General features: G+C 43.9%; 1 long non-coding RNA gene across 1 annotated transcript; it reads right to left on the bottom strand.

Moving 5' to 3' along the window:
- Positions 1 to 3,868: 3,868 nt before the first annotated feature.
- Positions 3,869 to 5,262, bottom strand: LOC139219289 (uncharacterized). Its single transcript, XR_011585699.1, has 5 exons — positions 5,014 to 5,262; positions 4,843 to 4,910; positions 4,643 to 4,749; positions 4,386 to 4,538; positions 3,869 to 4,238 (listed from the first exon to the last, which is right to left on the bottom strand). It is a non-coding gene; the product is annotated as an uncharacterized lncRNA (long non-coding RNA).
- Between the last annotated feature and the right edge of the window lie 457 nt (positions 5,263 to 5,719).

The following is a 5,719-nucleotide window of genomic DNA, read 5'->3' on the forward strand; positions in this document are numbered from 1 at the left end:
TCATGGAGGCGGCTGCGTGCGTTTCTGTGTGTCTGAAGTCACATCGTTGCGACCGGCCCGAGCAGTCCTACGTTTTTCTGTATAGATAGTGAGTCTGCGTGACACGCTGTGGGCATGAGAGCGAGTTTTTCACAAAATCTTCAGACGATTTTTCTGCTCCTCTCCACTCTAGCGATGACATCACCCACTCTAGCTCCTCATTGACTTTGTATGGAGCGATTTTTGGCACACGTTTTGCCGCGTTGCGCCAAAACGTGCTTTTCGATTACTTGGAAAAGTCATAGCAACTCGACCGCCGCCGAGCCGCACGTTTTGGTGCGTTTTTTGTGCGTGTGGTGCGAAAGCTCTGGGAGGAGTAGCGCCGTGAAATTTTGCTACGGAAGAAGAAGAATAAGTCAAACTAGAAAATTTCCCGCAGAAATTTTAGGCGGGGGCCGCCGTGGTGCGTGCCACGTCCGTATTGCTCAGACGTGTGAGTGAGTGAGTGAGTGAGTGTGTGTCTGGGTGTGAGTGAGTGAGTGAGTGAGTGTGTGTGTGTGTGTGTGTGTGTGTGTGTGTGTGAGTGTGTGTGTGTGTGTGTGTGTGTGAGTGTGTGAGTGTGTGTGAGAGTGAGTGTGTGTGTGTGTGTGTGTGTGAGGGAGTGTGTGTGAGTGAGTGAGTGTGTGTGTGAGTGACTGAGTGTGTGTGAGTGAGTGAGTGAGTGTGAGTGAGTGTGAGTGAGTGTGTGTGTGAGTGAGTGTGTGTGTGAGTGAGTGAGTGAGTGTGTGTGTGAGGGAGTGTGTGTGAGTGAGTGAGTGTGTGTGTGAGTGACTGTGAGTGTGTGTGAGTGAGTGAGTGAGTGTGAGTGTGTGAGAGAGTGAGTGTGAGTGAGTGTGAGTGTGTGTGTGAGTGAGTGAGTGTGAGTGTGTGTGAGTGAGTGAGTGAGTGAGTGACTGTGAGTGTGAGTGTGTGTGTGAGTGAGTGAGTGTGACTGATTCACATTCTTCGACCAGCACAAATTGAAGTTGAGGGATGTACATATGAACAATCTGATGAAATTTATTTTGAAAAACACAGGGCTTTTATTTTGAAAATTGGACTCTGGCAGAGTTCCTGTGACTGTTGTGAGTCAACACATGTAGTTGTTTGTATGTATGTATGTCTGTGTGAGTGAGTGTGTGAGTGTGTGAGTGAGTGAGTGAGTGTGTGTGTGAGGGAGTGTGTGTGAGTGAGTGAGTGTGTGTGTGAGTGACTGTGAGTGAGTGAGTGTGTGAGAGAGTGAGTGTGAGTGAGTGAGTTTGTGTGTGAGAGAGTGAGTGTGAGTGTGTGTGTGAGTGAGTGAGTGTGACTGATTCAATTTGTGCTGGTCTTCGACCAGCACAAAGTTGAAGGATGTACAGATGAAGTTGAAGGATGTACAGTTGAACAATCTGATGAAATTTATTTTGAAAAACACAGGGCTTTTATTTTGAAAAGGTCACAGTGAGTCCAGTTGATTGATGAAGTTGAGGGATGTACAGATGAACAATCTGAGGAAATTTATTTTGAAAAACACAGGGCTTTTATTTTGAAAATCGGACTCTGGCAGAGTTCCTGTGACTGTTGTGAGTCAACACATGTAGTTGTTTGTATGTATGTATGTCTGTGTGAGTGAGTGTGTGAGTGAGTGTGTGTGTGTGTGTGTGTGTGAGTGTGTGTGTGTGTGTGTGTGTGTGTGTGTGTGTGAGAGTGAGTGTGTGTGTGAGAGAGTGAGTGTGTGTGTGTGTGTGTGTGTGTGTGTGTGTGTGAGAGTGAGTGTGTGTGTGAGAGAGTGAGTGTGTGTGTGTGTGTGTGTGTGTGTGTGTGAGAGTGAGTGTGTGTGTGAGAGAGTGAGTGTGTGTGTGTGTGTGTGTGTGAGTGTGTGTCTGTGTGTGAGTGTGTGTGTGTGTGTGAGTGTGTGAGTGTGTGTGTGTGAGAGTGAGTGTGTGTGTGTGTGTGTGTGTGTGTGTGTGTGTGTGTGAGTGTCTGTGTGTGTGTGTGTGTGTGTGTGTGTGAGACAGTTCAATTTGTTCAGTTCAAATCTCTGCTGGTCAAATTTCATCTATCACCTGATTCCCACCAACTGAGCATGCTCAGTGTCTCTGTGGGGCTCAGAGGTCACTCATCACCTGATGGTTGCTATGGTGATGTTGCCTAATGAGCCACTCTGGGGAGACACAGCTCTTTTCATGGAGATTTGAGCTGTGATATGCCTCTGAAAATGAGGGTTTTACTTGAGTGTCAGAGCTTTGGCGTGTGAACCATTTGACAGAGGAGGGTCTGCTGAACACGTACGTGTAGTTTTGAGGTCTCTAACTTGTGAAATGAGAGAGCTGGAGCAGGTTAGAAAAGTGGTTGCGTGTGCCTCCCTCCTCAGATTTGAGCTGCCAGTTAACATGGCACTTAATGCGGCAGTTAGTGTGACTTTCCGTCGCTTGGAGGCTCATGGAGGCGGCTGCGTGCGTTTCTGTGTGTCTGAAGTCACATCGTTGCGACCGGCCCGAGCAGTCCTACGTTTTTCTGTATAGATAGTGAGTCTGCGTGACACGCTGTGGGCATGAGAGCGAGTTTTTCACAAAATCTTCAGACGATTTTTCTGCTCCTCTCCACTCTAGCGATGACATCACCCACTCTAGCCCCGAACATTCCACCACACACACACTAATGTTAAATCTGAAAACGGAGTGAGAAACTTTTTTTTTTTGAGATACGACCGTGGAGAAACGGTGAATGGCACGACCGGCGTTGAATGATGTCCTGAGAGAGGTCGAGATGATGAACGTTTTACAGGTTGAATGGAGTTTCTGGCTGAACGTATGAGGGAGCTGTGAGGGCTTGAAGTTTGATGAAGAAATGTGGCTCTTGAAAATTTTTCCCATTCATTTTCTATGGCAAATTTGGCACACGTTTTGCCGCGTTGCGCCAAAACGTTCTTTTCGATTGCTTGGAAAAGTCATAGCAACTCGACCGCCACCGAGCCGCACGTTTTGGTGCGTTTTTTGTGTGTGTGGTGCGAAAGCTCTGGGAGGAGTAGCGCCGTGAAATTTTGCTACGGAAGAAGAATAATAAGTCAAATAAACGAACAGAATAATAATAGTGGGCCTTGCTTCGCAAGGCCCACTATTGTGCCCTATGCTTTGCATAGCTGGCACAATAGTGGGCCTTGCTTGCAAGCGGCCCCCTAACTAGAAAATTTCCCGCAGAAATTTTAGGCGGGGGCCGCCGTGGTGCGTGCCACGTCTGTGTGTTTCAAATTTATTTGGAAAGACACAGGGCTTTTATTTTGAAAACCAGACTGGCAGAGTTCCTGTGACTCTGTTGCGAGTCAACATGTAGTTGTTTGTCTGTATGTATGTCTGTGTGTGTGTGTCTGAGTGTGTGTGAGTGAGTGAGTAAGTGTGTGTCTGTGTCTTCAACTTCAATTTGTGCTGGTCAAAGACCAGCACAAATTGAAGTTGAAGGGGTCTTCGATTCAATTCAATTCAATCATCTGTGTCTGTCTGTCTGTGAATCGTTGGGTCTCTCTCTAATTAAAGAGTTTGATCTAGACCTGCTCTTTATGTAAAGCGTCTTGAGATAATGCTGTTGTGAATTGGCGCTATATAAATAAAGATTGATTGATCGACTGTCTATCTGTGTGTGTGTGTGTGTGTGTGTGTGTGTCTGTATGTCCGTCTGTCTGTCTCAGTCTGTCTGCTCGTGTGTGACTATCTGTCTGTCTGCTCGTGTGTGTGACTATCTGTCTGTGTGTCTGTGTGGTGTTACCTTACCTGCGTATCCCACAATGGCAATAGTGAATGAATGAAAAATCTATTATGTAGTCATGGATATAACAACGTTGACTTTACAAGAGATTATAAGATTTATTCAAGTCAACACAAGAGTGCAGCGTTCACATTTTTAACAAATATTTAGAAATTAAGAGAAAAAAATAATACAAAAAACAAATGGATGAATGTTTGAGAATGGTACAATCAAGTCAAATTATCTTTATACAGCCAAACAACACGAATCCCAGTTTGCCTTAAAGGGATTTACAATCTGTACATCGTCCGACACCCTCTGTCCTTAGACCCTCGACTCGGATGAGGAAAAACTCCCACGAAAAAACCTTTTCAAAGGGAAAAAATGGAAGAAACCTCAGGAAGAGCAACAGAGGAGGGATCCCTCTTCCAGGACGGACAGTCAGGAAATGGATGTCGTGTGTGCAATATATGTAGAATGTAGATCGTCTTCTTTGTCTGAAAGTACACCAAAGCAAATACATCAGTAATGGTCAAAGAAAACTATATATACCACAGCATTGTACATTTTTTATACACCCATTAAAATATACAGTCAATAACAACAAATTGAATGTCTGTTTTATGTATATTGGTTAATGTTACCTCAGTGATCTGCGTTGGGATGACAGTTCTTTAGTGGAGTCCTCTGTAAAGGCCTTTTGGTACTTGGGTTCTCACAGATGATCCTCTTGTTCTTCAGCGGAACTGCTCTTGTGCTTTGCTGTCGCACCTGTAGTCTGTATAGTTCCTCGTGTTCTTTTAGTTTTTGGTGTGTAAATGACAAGAAATTGCATCATCAGCTGAAGTGTTTGATAATGTTTGATTATGTTTTGAAAAAATGCCTAGCATTTAATAGTTACTTGAAGTGTTGTGTAGAATGTTGTCTCTTCTGTGCAGATGGACTTGCTGTCGTCTATTGTTGGGTATCAATGGGTAGCCATTGATGATCCTGCGGTCCTCAGTGGAGCTGCAGCAATTATTGAAAAGGCATCATTTAGGACAAGAGTCAAGAGCTGCTATTGTTATCACATGGATTGTCATTAATGCTGCTGTTTATTACTGAAACTATTGCTGTTCTCTTTGGCATTGTCTTTGTAGTGTGGATTCTTCTTCCTGGTCATCTGGTTTCTAGTGTGAAGAAGACAAGTTGCTGGTGCTATATCTTTTGCGTATTTTAACAGTTGATCAAATGCAATGAAACTTCAATTTGTACTAATATTGAAGGTGTCACCTCTAGCTTTGTGTCACAATGCTGTTTTTTGTGTGAGGATAATCTTCTGCTCTTTCTCTGTGGAGTGGCTGCCATCCGTGGGTCTTTACTGTAGACTTACACCATTGTTTTGGTTGCATTTTTCTAAAGTAAACATACAAAAATAAAGCAGTATTAGTGTAATGTTTGTGACTACAGAGAAGCCACTTACTTGTGATAAATTATTAAAGTAATGATAAAAAATCTTGGAATAATGAAAATGAGCACTTAGCTTAATGCTGTTGTCCTCCTTCTGTATACAACCGTGATGAAACAGGCGCTCTACCAAAACCACATGTGGGTGTCTATGGAAAAAACAAAACCACCATTTGGTACTGGGCATAACTTGAGCAACATATTAAAACTTGTGCACATAGTTGAGTAGTTGAATGAATGAACATCAAACAATTCTGTGCAGTGCAATTACATAGCATTTACCTGCATCTGCATCAATGGATCAGTGGTTTGTCCTCACTGTAGGTAAAGTTTTTGCTTTTGCATTTTGTGTTAGTTTCGGTTTGCATGCCAGGATTTTGCCTCCGTCACCCTGTTGTGCTGAGCAAACTGAACCTACAGCAACAAAGCAACATTAGTTCCATGTTTCTCAAGAAACAACAACAACAACAGCAGCCCTGTGTAGTGGCACTTACCTCATTCCTTCCTGTGAGGTGCCACCTCCTCGCATGCT

The sequence above is a fragment of the Pempheris klunzingeri genome, chromosome 19, assembly GCF_042242105.1.
Source record: "Pempheris klunzingeri isolate RE-2024b chromosome 19, fPemKlu1.hap1, whole genome shotgun sequence".
Classification (NCBI taxonomy): domain Eukaryota; kingdom Metazoa; phylum Chordata; class Actinopteri; order Acropomatiformes; family Pempheridae; genus Pempheris; species Pempheris klunzingeri.